Raw genomic sequence first — 15319 nt, forward strand, 5'->3', positions numbered from 1 at the left:
CCAGAGGAGATGGCAGGGGACTCAGTCATCGGTACCAAAATCTGCAAAACCTGCTTCGACGGGTCGTCAGGCTCAGGGAAAATCTTTTTGAGGTCTTGTCCGCCCACACTCCGCCTGTCGGCGCGAGGCTAAGTTCCTTCGCTCGAGTGTGGGCGGACAAGATCTCAAACCCATGGGTCTTGTCGACCATAACCCACGGTCACAGGTGGGAGTTCAAGTCTGCCCCGGGAAACATCTTCATTCCAACTCACCTTCCTGTTTCAAAAGAAAAGAGATCATGTCTTCTTCAGTACATAAAGCTATTGTTGCAACAGAACGCAGTTCAGGAGGTCCCGACCTCACAGAAAGGCAAAGGCGTCTATTCACCTCTCTTTTTAGTTGCCAAAAAGTCCGGGGATTGGAGGCCGGTGATAGACCTGAAGAGATTAAACAAACACATTCTTCTTCCCAGATTCAAAATGGAGTCTCTCCAATCGATAATTCTTTCTATTCATCCAAACGATTTCATGACCTCTATAGATCTAAGGGACGCCTACTTTCATATTCCAATACACCCTCAGTTTTCTCGGTACCTGAGATTTGTTCTTCAAGATCTTCATCTACAGTTTGTGGCACTCCCCTTCGGTCTATCAACCTCTCCAAGGACATTCTCCAAGGTGCTTCAAGCTCCAATAGCTCTTCTCAGACAGAATGGGATCCGCATATTTCACTACCTGGACGACATTCTCATAATATCAACATCCAGGGAGAAGCTGTTGTCGGACACAGAATCAGCCCTACTACTCTTGCAAAGTTTAGGTTGGATAATCAATGCTCAGAAAAGTCAGTTATCACCTACCCGTACCATGGTTTATCTGGGAGCATATTTCAACACAATCGACAACACTGTATCTCTTCCTACAACGAAGATTCCTTCAATTCTCCAATGGGTTCAGAAAGCTCGTACAGCAGTATACTTCTCGGCCAAACAATGCCTTCAACTCTTAGGGACACTGTCTGCAACAATCCCGATGGTGCGCTGGGCACATGCTCATATGAGAGGATTCCAACTTCCTTTTCTACTTCAGTGGAACAAAAAGGATATGCATCAATCGATAAGGATTCTGCCGCAAATGAAGATGTCACTTCTGTGGTGGACACGTATAGATCACCTACAAAGGGGCTTTTCACTTCTTCCAGTGGAGTGGGTGTATGTCACCACAGACGCCAGTCTCTTCGGTTGGGGTGCATGGTGCCAGAATCGAATATTGCAGGCTCAGTGGCCGTGTCAGCCTGTCGTAAAAAATTCAAACTTCTTAGAATTGAGAGCAGCCCGTCTAGGCCTCGAGGCATTCAGTCACTATCTTCAGGGGAAGTCAGTCTGTATAAGAACGGACAATTCAACCACAGTAGCATATATCCAACATCAAGGTGGAACACACAGTCAAATTCTTTCTCAAGAAGCAACTCTACTGTTGAATTGGGCGGAGCAAAATTTATCGCTTCTCAAGGCAGTTCACATTCCTGGTCATCTCAATACCAAAGCGGATTTCCTATCAAGGAATGTGATAGACAACAACGAATGGTCCCTCAATCAGAAAACTTTTCGGCTAATATGTCAAGTTTTTGGGAAGCCACAACTGGACCTTTTTGCCTCAACATACAACAAGAAAGTGCATCAGTTTTTCTCCCGCTTTCCGTCACCAACAGCCCTCGCAGTAGATGCATTGTCCCAACCATGGCCACCGGTTCTGCTATATGCTTTCCCGCCGGTTCCCTTGATATTTCGCTTTCTGCGCAAGACCATGGTGGAGAAGGCAACGGTACTGGCAGTTTTACCTTATTGGCCAAACAGACTGTGGTTTCCGCTTCTGTTACAGTTAGCCCATTCACAGCCGCTGTTTCTCAAGAACTCTCCCACCTTGCTAACACAGGGACAGTTTCTTCACCCGGATCCAGGCAAACTTCATCTAGCAGCCTGGATGTTGAAGGGCAGAGGTTTGCAAACCTAGGATGCTCGCAGGCAGTAGTCGACACTCTTCTTAAAGCAAGGAAACCATCGACTAACTTAGTGTACAAAAAAGTGTGGAAGAAATTTGTGGAATATGCTGCAAAATCTAATTTTGATCCCGTATCAGCTTCAGTGTCTAATGTTTTGGACTTTCTCCAGGCGGGTCTACAGATGGGCCTAAGTTACAATACCCTGAGAGGGCAGGTCACAGCTCTCTCCTCTCTTTCAGGACAGAGATGGGCGATTAATCCAGTGGTCAGGCAGTTTCTAAAAGCCGCTTTAAAACTAAAACCACCCAGAAGAAATTTCTTCCCAAAGTGGGATCTGCCGATAGTGTTGGACTTTCTGAGCTCTGCCCCTTTTTGTCCATTGCAAGACTGTTCCTTTACTAATTTAACGTACAAATTAGCTTTCTTATTAGCAATCACGTCGGCAAGAAGAGTCTCGGAGCTAAATGCTTTGGGGGCCTCTGACCCGTACATTGTGTTCTATCACGATAGGGTAGTTTTACGACCAGTTCTGGAATTCCTTCCCAAAGTGGTCACTGTTTTTCACCTTGATAATGAGTGGACTCTACCAGCTTTCTTTAATCATGAGGATCCTGCTACACCTCATCCACTGGACATAGTTTCAATACTGAAACAATACTTGAAGTTGTCTCAACCGTTCAGACTTTCTCAACGCCTTTTACTAGTTCCAGTGGGTTACAGGAAGGGTAGAGAGGCCACTACGAGGACTATTGCCACATGGATTCAAAAAACTATATGTAATGCTTATAATGCCAAAGGTCTACCTCCTCCTCTCCATACCGCGGCCCATTCGACCAGGGGTATAGCATCTTCCTGGGCTGCAATGGCGGGAGTCTCTTTAGCCTCCATCTGCAAAGCCGCGGGCTGGAAATCGAGCAATACATTCATTGACCACTATAGGGTTGACCCGTCTGTTCTTTCTACAGTGTCTGTGGGTCGTTCAATTATTACTACTGCTACTATTGCTTAATGAATACTATGTTTATCCCTCCCTCTGAGATTTGTGGATAGTTAAATCCCATAGTATGCTGCCATGGAAGCACCAGGGAATTTGGAAAATTTAAAATACTTACCTAAGGAAATTTTCCTTTCCTGGTGCAATTCCATGGCAGCATGCGAACCCACCCAGATGGGAGGACGATAGTTACAAGAATGGTGGTCTATGCTTCATCAATCATTTTATAGTTAATATGTCCAATGGGGTTAAGGGGCGGGCCTGTAACCCATAGTATGCTGCCATGGAATTGCACCAGGAAAGGAAAATTTCCTTAGGTAAGTATTTTAAATTTTCCAAAATTTCTCCTCATGTCTGCTGCATGCTGTGAGTGACACAGTGAAATATATTTGTGAGCTGTGTGACAGAGTAACCAAGCAGCTCAGGGTGACCCAAACTACTATGAGCTGTGTGAGAAATGAATTTTTAAGCAGGGATAGTGAGAGAGAGACCTGGGTGAATAAATAAAGTGCCCCTAGCACTAGTGGTAATGTGTACACTAATATAGAGTATTAAAAAAAAAGTCGTTTCAATCGATAGTACTCCTTTAAGCAAAAAAAAAAAAAATTGTCTGAAAGGTGGCCATACACTGGTCGATTTGCCATCAGATCGACCAACAGATAGATCCGTCTCTGATCGAATCTGATCAGGGAGGGATTGTATGGCTGCCTTTACCGAAAACAGATTGTGAATCGATTTCAGCCTGAAACCGATCACAATCTGTGATGGTGTTGCCGCTGCTTTTCCCCCCTGCATACATTACCTGCTCCGGCCGGCGCGAGTCCCCGCTGTCAATGTCTTCTTCTCTGCTGGGTTCCGGGTTCTGAACCGGCTGGCTTCACTTCTTTCTGTCCGGGGAAGTTTAAACAGTAGAGGGCACTCTACTGTTTAAACTTCCTGCCGGGACAGGAAGTGAAGCCAGCCGGACCGGAACGCGGAACCCAGCGGAGAAGAAGACATTGGTGACAGCGGGGACTCGCGCCGGCCGGAGCAGGTAATGTATTGCCGCTGTATTGCGTCGGTAGTCGGGCATTTGAACGCCGCTATCGATGCACTCCTGACCCGCCGACGATCAAGAAAACGACGGGAACGATTGATTTCGGACGGAAATCAATCGTTTGCGATTGCGCAACGATTGCACAGCAGATTTGATCACAGTGATCGAATCTGCTGTATATCGGCTGGAAAATCGTTAGGTGTATGGGCCCCTTAAGGTGTATATGGTGCTTGAACTCCCTTTTATCCCCTTGTTTATATTTTACCTTGAAAGATCACTTTGATCATCTCTTTCTGTCGCTGAAATGTTTGTATATCTCTGTATCACTTTTAATGCACAAAGGGTTAAGAGGCGCCCAGATAAGTTAAAAACAACTAAAATGAAATGAGAGAGGCTAACCTCTATGACAACAATGGTTTAATATAACAACGATAATTCATCTTCCACTAGCATCACATTTCGTGGGTCTGTGCCGACTTCCTCAGGTCAGTAGCAGTGCCGAGAACTCAGATCCGTTTTGCACGTTCCACTGAACGGATTGCAAGTTTCCTGCTGCACCAATTTTTCCCAGACCGCTGAGCCCAGCGGAACGGAAGCTGATGCGCTGCATTGGGGGCAATGAGTAAACAGAATGTTTCTTCACACTAGTAAAGAAATAGAACAATACCTGGGGGGATGTGCGGAAACAGAACAGAAGCAGCGGAACGGAAATAGAGCGGCAATGGAGTGAAAACGGATCCGATCGACCGGTGATCAGATTCGTTTTCCCGGATCAGTTTGCCACTTCAACACAAGTGTGAACCAGGCCTTATAGAATAATCATAACTACCATTTTGGATGAGTAGTAGCATGTGCAAGGCAAAATGTATTTTTGAATGCAAAGAAAAAAATGTTGTGATAGAAAACTGTAATCTAGCAATAAATTACACGTCTGGCAGACTTTTTCGGAGCGTGTGTTGGTTTGTAGGAGTTTCACAGAGTTATGTTTAGTGTTTTTGTGCTTTGAAGGCTAAACCCAGCACAAATCCTTTAAACACAGGAAACTTGCCTGGATTACGTAAACTAAGCAATGACTGAACAAAAGTGGACGTTTGCCAGCCAACTCAGCAAATGTAAATTGTGGTTCTCTGTTTGCCTGCTAAATATGCTAAAGGGAAACCTCTAACGAGACGAAACCCCAGGACTGCAAATTGGTTATGCTTAGTGTTTTTGTACTTTGATTCTAACAAGAGGAATATGCAGTATGTTATCTTTAAAAGCGTTTTAAAGGGAAGATCCGAGATGAAAAAAAAAAGTTCTACTTACCCGGGGCTTCCTCCAGCCCCTGGCAGCCGATATGTCCCTCGTCACAGCTCTGCTCTCAGCCGGTGGCCCATGGTTCACTCCGTTGGAGATGCTGACCTCGCCAGGTTGGCATCTACTGCACCTGCGCAAGTCCGGCTGGTGACCGTGTCACGTGGTAGGGAGCTTTCTGCGCAGATGCAATACTTCCGTGCCTGCGCAGGACGCCCCAAGCCACATGAGCACGAGCGGCGCGTCTGCTCACTCACGCAGGCAAAAGAAGATGCCGACCTGGCGAGGTCGGCATCTTCAACGGAGGATACTCGGCTGGTAGCGGAGCTGCGGCGAAGGACATATCGGCTGCCAGGGGCTGGAGGAAGCCCTGGGTAAGTAGAACTTTTTATTTTTTCACCTTGGATCTTTCCTTTAAGCAAAAAGATCAGCCTGGCTGTTAGGCTGATCTTTTGGTCTGCTTTGCACAGACAGTAAAGAGGTGCAGTTTCTGCATAGTCAAAGAGTACCTGAATGAAAATTGAGGTGTAAATCTAAGCAAACTACCCGTTATCCGGATCTCAGACAACTGGAAGTCTCAACTAACTGGCATGCCACTAAGGTTTGGGGGGTGCCGGCCATAAAATACTCACCATGCCTCCAGCAACATCCTGTAGCTCCTAGCAGCTTCTGGCATTCGTGCATGGCTCCCGGTGTGTCACGTGACCCCGGCGCAAGTCAGGTGCCATGCTGGGAGCTGTGCACAGAGGATGTCGGAAAGTCTCTAGGAGCTACAGGATGTCGCTGAGGGCTTAGTGAGTATTCTATTCTGCCCAGGGGGGAGGTTTGTGCTTTTTTGTCTGGTTGCTCAAGCAACCAGCAAGCACATGTATCCAGCATCAGGCAATCCCCGCCGGTGGCGGGTACTAGGTACTTTGCTGTACTATGGTGCTGTCTATCCCCTTTAGATTGCAGGACACTTGAAGGGAGGAAAACAAGTCCCAATCTGGGTATTAACCTCAGGTCGGGAGAGGGAAGCAACTGGATCTTCCAAAGGCGGAATTCCCTGTCACCCTCCTTCTCACCGTTCCAGCACTTATGCTGGGGATACATGGTACGTTTCTGTACCGCGTATCGACCAGCTGATCTGGCCAGCTGATAATATTCAGCTGGCCCGATCAAGCCGCTCGACTCCCGCCCGCTCGATCCCCGGTGGCGGACAATGGCAGGGAATCGAGTGCTGATTAGGAAGCGCCGGCGGGGACGGGCGGCAATCGATCCGCGCGGACGAGCGTGGACGCAGCTGGGGTCGATCCGGCGGCTAATCGGCCGCTGGATCGACCCGTGTATTCCCGGCATTAGACCCCAGTAATCCCATCAACATTACCTCGTCTATGGAGCTTGCAGCACTGCCCATGTGCAGACAGCTTGCGACTAGTACAGAGCCAAACAGGCGTGGCTTTTTCTGCTGACACCGACCGGCGACTCCGTGATACTGCGCAGGCCTGAGCCACCTGCACAGTGCTGTGTGCTCCGTGGATCTTTGGGAGTCCCAGTGCTGGAATGGAGGGACAGAGAGGGACGGGAGATCCAGTGGCTGCCTTCTCCCGAGGTGAGTACTGCATCCACATTTTTCACCTATTTCTCCCAGATTTACTTTAACCTACCTTCCTGCGCTCCTGGTTTGCTCCAGCGTTGCTCTTATTTCCCCTTCTTCGCAAATTCGTTGATTTGACTGCAGGGCAGTTGAAACATTTTGGGCAGACGTCCCTTAGTCGTAAAAAGTGAACCTGAAACAAAGAAACTTGCTTCAGGTTCGATACTCATCTATGTAAAGGAAAAGCTTGGGATACCAGTAAACCTTCCCTTTAGGCCTGGTTCACATTAGCGTTTTTTGCGGATCGGAACCGGATCGTGTACTGTACAAACGGAACGGATGCGAACGGATCCATTGTTAATCTATGGGACCATACACATCCTTTCCGTTCGTACGAATACGTTGCGTACATTCTGGTCCCCGAATCGAAAAAATGCCGCAGGCCCTTATTTTCTGGACCGTTGCTCCCTGCGGACCTGAAACGTAAGGTTTTGCAGGGCAATAGGAACCAATAGAAAACGGAACTTAACACACTGGCTATAAAAACTGACCTTTTGTAGCTGCTTCCTGTGTACTCTCTATGGTACAGCTCTATGGTACAGTGGCCATCTTGGCTTGTTTGTTTGGCACATGGGCCTAGAAGTGCTGCAGGAGTGGGATCCATCCCAGTTTGTGGATTTCTGGAAAGAGATGGAAGACATCAGGCCATACAGCATCTAGGACCTGATTGCCCAAGTGCAGGAGCAACCTTTCAAGGAGTAGAGGGTGCACCCACCATGTCCTGGGATGAGCAGACCTCCGTCCCACATAGTAGTAGGTAAAAATTAAAAAAACGAGGCTATTACAAGCCAGAAGCTGTAGAAATACACTGGATCCATTGTCCAAACAGCAAGCTCTCTCCTCAACAATAACCACAATGTATTTACTGATCATTCAAAGCTCTGGTGTATATATAGCTTATCTTTAATGCTAATTTTAGAACTTCCCCTTTAAAATAGAAACGGACACAAAACGTATGCAAAACGTATAGAAACAGAACTGAAACAGACCAGAAACGGATTTAAACCGGTCTGCAACGGATCTGTTCGAACGGACAACGGATCCGTTGGAACTGAGTTTTGGCACGAAACGCTAATGTGAACCGGGCCTAACACTCTGATGCAGTTACATGTACAGCATGGGGGAAGCAGCAGCAGGTCAGTGGTTGTTTTGCTCTGAGCAACCATGTTACCAACCTTCTGTATGAAGTAGCCCTAAGGATACAACATGTTCTACACTGGAGCCTTCAACATCAAGACAAGCATGACTCAACAAAACCTCCTATATAGTGCGTAGTACTACAGCCAGCATGACTGTGCAGATTTGTATAGCGTGACCTTCAAGGGAGGGTGATATGTCATCACTCCCAGACCAACTTGAGGCCAGCAAAATCCATTATTTATTAGGTTTAAAGCATAACTAAAGTCAATTAAGGAAAGCCTGTGATGTCACAGCACAGCAGTAGCAACATATAAAGTCTAACCTATAAAAATGTTTCTGTTTTATTGTTATATATTAACTTACCACTAGCACTAGCATTTATAATGAGTTCACAAACACGGTTTTGCCTGCTTTGTAGCCAATACGCACCATGACTGCAGCCATAGAGCTGATAAATTGTTAAATCACTAACAAAAGCGCTCAGTGCTTGCGATTTATAATGTGAACTAAGCCTAAAAGTATGATTTTTGTCATAATTTTTATGTCTGCTGTCTGGTAGAATGTACCTCCACGTACACAAGTGTTTGTCTCCCTGTGACACTGTGTGACCCTGAGCATTCTTAGCTTTTAAAAGAAAAAAAAAAGAAAAAAAAAAAGATCCAGGAGGGGGGCATACAAATACCACTGTGAGCTGTCGAGGGCACTGCTACATGAGTCCTGTATGTCTCCCCTTGGAACCCACCTCCTTCCTTTCAGGTAGCTTGTGCATTACTAGCACTGCACCTGGTACCATGCCCTGGCAGCATATCAAAGAGGGAGTGGCTAAATACATAAATAAAGAGGCCTTTTTATTATTATTTTTTATTAACTTAACTACACCCATAATTATAAATACCAATAGGGGAACAATGAGAATAAAAGGTATAAGTTAAGCTTACGTTTAGGCTCTGTTCACAGTGGTCAGTTGCTTTGCAGAATAATTCTGCAACTCACTGCCTATACAATTGTTCACAGTACTGCGTTGTAACTGATCACTTTATTCTAAAGATCCCCATACACTAACACGATTTCCCGTCAATAGACAGCAGATTCGATCACCGTGAATCTGCTGTGAAATCGATAACAACCGTGGACCGATCGACCGATTCAACATCAATCGATTCCATCGATCTGCCCAGTCGGAAAATTTCGCTCGATCGCCAGCGGGTCGGGAGCGCATAGCGGCGTTCAATACGGCGACGACCGACACAGCAATACATCACCTGGTGCCGGCACGAGTCCCCGGGTCCCTGCAGTCTCTCACTTCTTTCGGCATTTTCTCTTCACTTCCTGTCCTGTGAGAAAGCGAAGTTCAAACAGTAGAGGGCGCTCTACTGTTTGAACTTTCTGCTTGTGACAGGAAGGGAAGGGAAGATGGAGTATGCTGTAAGAGATAAGACTGCGGGGACCCGGGGAATCGTGTCGTCGGACAAGTAATGTATTGAGGCTGGCTAGGGGAGCAAGGGTGGCGAGCAGGCGCCAGGCTGCCTTAACCTTCCTGGCGGTAACCCCGAACGTAGTTCGGGGTAAGCCGCGCAGAAGGTTTTCTCAGGCCCCGCTGGGCCGATTTGAGTAATTTTTTTTTTGCTGAACGCAGCTAGCACTTCGATCGCCGCCGCCCCGCGCCAATTCGCCGCATTCCGCGTCGCAGCACGCCCCCCCCTAGACCCCTGCGCTGCCTGGCCTATCAGCGCCAGGCAGCGGCAAGGGGTTGATCGGGACTCCCTTAGACGTCACGACGTCCATGACGTCGGTGACGTCATCCCGCCCCGTCGGGATTTCCTGATCGCCTATCGCCGGAGGCGATCGGCGGGGCTGGGGGGATGCCGCTGAGCAACGGCTATCATGTAGCGAGCCCTAGGCTCGCTACATGATTTAAAAAAAAATAAAAATAAAAAAACCGGCTGCACTGCCCCCTGGCGGTTTTTAATACACCACCAGGGAGGTTAACTTGCTGCATGCAGGCTTTGCATTAAAGTCTATGTCAAGTCTCCATTGCAATTCACAGTCATTTTCACATATTTTAACGCATGCATTATGCGACTGACCACTGTGAACCTAGCCTTACACATTTTAAACAAGCAACAGTTACTACTATCACAATGTTAAAAAACAGAGAACCATGCAAATGATTGTGACGCTGTAGAACTGCAGCTGCTTCATGTGCGTGAGATCACACCGAACACCTGGCCAGAGCCGGGACAAGGTCCTCCAGCACCCAAGGCTGAGACACCAAAGTGCGCCCCTCTATCCCTCCCACCCCAGCCGTCACACAGATTGCTATTAGACTAAGAGGGCCACAGGGCCCACAACCTCCCTAACACCTTAATATCTAGTTATCTGGCTTGCAGTTACTGCCATGTATCCCCTTTTCTTATTTCTTTCTGCTTCAAACACAATTAGGAATGACAGCTGAATGAATTCTGCGCCCCCTCCTACACTGCGCCCTGAGGCTGGAGCCTCTCCAGCCTATGCTTCGGCCCGGCCCTGCACCTGGCTGTGTGAAAAGGCACACACAATGCCTGATGCTCTTATCAAATCCATTATACTGTACAGAGCGTACCTTGTAAATGTCTGTACTGTTTTCTAACAGTAAATTTATAGGGAGGTAGTATAGCAACCACTGAGGTGTTTGTTTCTTCAAGGCAACTGAGCACCTGGGTGATCCTAGCTTCAGAAACTTTGTCAAACTAACAGCCCTCAAAGGGATGTTCATAATGTGTAAACTATGGGGTGTGCATCAGGCATTTACTTACTCAGGTGGGCTGTCTATATGGATGCACCCATTTTCTATTTCCCCATGCCGCAGGTTAAAATTGTAAAATTCCAACAATATTATCCTGTCTCCCCAGCCACAGATGTAAGATGCATGCTGGGAGATGTAGTTCATTGATGTGGTTACATCTCTCAGCCAGATGTAACCAAATCAATGGGAACTACATTTCCTGGCATGCATCATGGCTGCCGGGACAGAGGACAAAACTGTGGGAACCTGCAGCTCTGTGGCACAGGGGATAGAAAATTGAGGTGTCCATATAGACAGGGACTAGAGAAAGCCCCGTGTAGAGAATAGTGATGGGTCGTTCGCGAACGAGCCGGTTCTAAGAGCCGGCTCTTTACTGCAAACGACAAGAGCCGGTTCCCAGTTTTGAAAGAGCCGATGCCTCAGCCGCCCCACACAGCTCTGATTTGCTGTGTAATAAAGGGCGCTGAGGCATGCTGGGAGATGTAGTCCTCCTCTTGCAGCTTGTAGGAGTGTATGGGGTGGGACAGAGCAGTAGCAGGAGGGATTGGCCCAGTCAGAGAAGCCGTCTGGAGTTGTCATGGAGATGGGGGCGGGACTTTTACTCCGATTCTGAGTGGTGTCTAGTGAGATTTAACGAAGAGCCGATTCAGAGCCATGGGAGCCGATTCAGAAGAGCCGATTCTCCGAGAAGAGCCAGAATTCCCATCACTAGTAGAGAAGTAAATGTCTGCTTTAACCGCCAAAGCCCACACAAATGAATAGACAGCCATCAGTACTGACTTTAAGGGCCCTTTTCCACTAGCGGCGATTGCGATGCTGAATCGCAAAATCGCAAACTGCTAGTGATTTTGAAATTGGTACGGTTTGCTTTTTAACATAGGAATCGCGGTAGGTAATTTCCACTACCGCGATTCGTTTTTGACTCAAACGCAATCGCACCGCGGAGCGATCTTTTGCCGCAATTTTGCTGTGCATTGCATAGCAAAATCGTGAACGCAATCGCCGGGAAGTTTCCTGCACTTGCGATTCAGCAATCGCTAGCGATTGCTAGTAGAAAAGGGCCCTTAATGTCATTCATGCAAATACTGTGCTCAATCCAGTCATCTTATTCCATGGGTCCAGGGTGGGCTACACACAGTGCTTCTATGTCCTTCACTGGAGGTATAAAATGAGAGATTTGCTCAGGGAGTGACGCCATAAGTGCACTTAGACACGCCCCACCACTGATTTGATGGCAGGATGGTGTACACACTCCTGCACAGCACAGAGCGTACTGTAAGAATCTGTGAGGTTCTTGCAATTCAGTAGAATCTCATTATAGTAAACTCTGATATAGTAATCCTCTGGATATAGTAAACTCAATCCTCAGGTCCCAGCAAATGTGTTTGTATAAAGCAATGGTCCTCAAACTAAAGCCCACGGGCTGAATGCACCCCCGAGGCTTATACACTAGCCCCCAAACACAACATGTATAACTTATAGATGTGGGTCACTGCACCTTTAAATATCGGCTGTCCACATATGGAATAGCAGTACTGGCACCACCCATCCACATACTATAGAAGCCAGTGAGCAGGCCTCCAATCCAATTCTGCATCAGGTGACACTGCTGTCCAACTGGACGGCAGTCTGTCACCTGGGTTATGCTTCACTGTCTGGTAAACAAAGACGTTATTTCTGGCACCGTATGACTGAATGGCCGCTGCTTGGGTTTTCCTCCGGGCATTATTTGGGGGGGGGGGGGGGGCACAGGGGAATTCAATACCTAGATTCAATGTAATGTTTTTCGTCATTTTATGTATACCCCAGCAGTCTGAAGTATGTTGACCCGACCCTTGACTGAAAAAGTTTGGGGACCCCTGGTATAAATGTACAATGTATGACCACCTCACCTCGGGTGGGGGAAGACTCAGGATCCTATTGAGACTTCTCCCGTCCTCGGCCCCACGGCGGCGGCAAAGCTCCCGGAACAGCGGGGATGTAAATATTTACCTTCCCAGCTCCAGCACAGTATTGGCTCTCCACCTCGGAGATAGGCGGAAATAGCCAAATCGCTGTCGGGCCGCTCTACTGCTCAGGCACAAGTCGCCTGCGCAGTAGAGCAGACCCGACGGAGATTGGCTATTTTCAGCTATCTCCATGTGGAGAGTTGCAACAGCGTCCCCGCTGGAGCCAGGGAAGCTAAATAAATCAGTGCTTATCAGCCTTGTCGAGAGAGGATTCTGGGACACTCTGGAAGAGCCAGCGCAGGACTGCCTGCAGCTACAGGGAAGGGGGAAGCCTCATTGGGACCCTGAGGCTTCCCCCTCCCGAGGTGAGTACCCCCCAGGGGAACTTTTTTTTTGTTACAGGTTTTCTTTAAGAAATATTCCAGGCAAATTCAGTCTAATGAAATAATGTTTTGAAAAGCTAGCATTTCTATAGGGCGCAGAATGAAATAAAAAAACAAAAAAAAAAAACCACATACCTCTTGTACACTGGCAGCCGAAGGCAGTGAATCTACAGGGTAATGCCACCATGTGACACGGTTTTACCGAATGCTGCCATTCAGCTGCATGTAATTGCAACCAAACGATGAACAAGCATTACAGTCATAATGGAAAAGGAGCCTTAAATGAAGGGGGCGTGGCCACACTATTAACCACTCTGCGACAGCCTAAAGGCTCATACACACATCAGACTATAGTCTTTGGAAAATGAAAGATCACAGACCAATCTTACCACCATTCATGTAGTATGAGAGCCATACTCTACACAGTCTTTTCAATGGAGCTGAACTCCACATCAGAAAAAAATCTTTGCAAGATGCTGCACACACAGATGCTGTACAGACACAAAAGATCAGTATCTGCAAAAGATCTGCTCCTGCCAAAAAATCCATTCCTGCAAATTGCATTCATAGTCTATGAGATCTGCAGATCATCATACACACATGATTTAACTGACATTCATCTGCAGATCAAGCAATCATCTGCAGATCTGAAAATCCATCCTGGTGGATCTGATCTGCAGATGAATGTCAGTTAAATCATGTGTGTATGATGATCTGCAGATCTCATAGACTATGAATGCAATTTGCAGGAACGGATTTTTGGCAGGAACAGATCTTTTGCAGATACTGATCTTTTGTGTCTGTACAGCATCTGTGTGTGCAGCATCTTGCAAATATTTTTTTCCTGATGTGGAGTTCAGCTCCATTGAAAAGACAGTGTAGAGCAGGGGTCTCAAACTCAATTTACCCGGGGGCCGCAGGAGGCAAAGTCAGGATGAGGCTGGGCCGCATAAGGGAGTTCACGTGTCCCCGCCGCAAAACGAGGGCTGCAGAGCCCCCAAATTGCCCCGGGGGCAATCCGCCGGCATTTCCTGGAAGGGGCAGAGCTTTCAGCTTCAGCTCTGCCCCTCCTGACGTCAATCGCGGCAGATCGCCGCCTCTGCCCGCCCACTCTAAACATAAAAAAAAAAATTGGGAAAATAGGAAAAAATGCCAGGAATCTTCATACAGCCATATTACGGCTGTATAGCGATACCTGGCCAAAGCGCTGCGGCTGCGTATGGACCCCCTGGAAACTCTGTCAGGAAATGTATTGCTCTTTCTTTTGATACATGTAAAATTACACTACCGTTAGGCTTGCTACTAAAAGTGACATTTACCGCATTTAAAAGTATACTATTTTCCTTCGAAACTTTAAAATCGATTTTCTCAAAAACTATAAGGTCTTTTTGAAAAATTGTTTTTTCCTCTTATTCCTAATGATCTCCTTAACATATCCTGCAAATTTAGGGTTTCTAGCATTTAAGGTGGATTTGCTATTAACCATTAAAGTCGGCGGGTTTTTAAATGTGTATTTTTTTCCTTTGCAACTTTAAAATCGATTTTCTCAAAAACTATAAGGCCGATTTGAAAAATTATTTTTTCCTCTTGTAGCCACTGGGGGCCCCTACAAGCTCTGGGGCATTGGGGCCACAAAATATTGTATCGCGGGCCGCAAATGGCCCGCGGGCCGCGAGTTTGAGACCCCTGGTGTAGAGTATGGCTCTCATACTACATGAAGGGTGGTAAGATTGGTCTGTGATCTTTCATTTTCAAAAGACTATGGTCTGATGTGTGTATGAGCCTTAACACTGATGTGTGGCTAGAGTGGCTCTCCTCAGACCATCTAACATCGATTGGCATCAAGATAGGTGGGCGGGGGATCATCAGGGAATGAGCGCTCGCTCCCCCGTTCCCTGCAAATACACAGAGCATGGATCTGTTAGCAGCCTGCCAGCCGCTATGAGCTGGCAGGCTGCAATGTAAAAACAAACAAAACATTTGTACAGCGCTGTGATCTAGCGCAGGGGACAGTCCTGCCACGTAATGAAGTGTACGGAGCAGAGTCAGGGACATTTATTTTTTCTTTTTCTGGAGGGCGGGGGGTGCTGTATAATGCGGTTTTTGTTTGTTTGTTTTTCTAA

Source organism: Hyperolius riggenbachi, chromosome 6, assembly GCF_040937935.1.
Source record: "Hyperolius riggenbachi isolate aHypRig1 chromosome 6, aHypRig1.pri, whole genome shotgun sequence".
Classification (NCBI taxonomy): Eukaryota; Metazoa; Chordata; class Amphibia; order Anura; family Hyperoliidae; genus Hyperolius; species Hyperolius riggenbachi.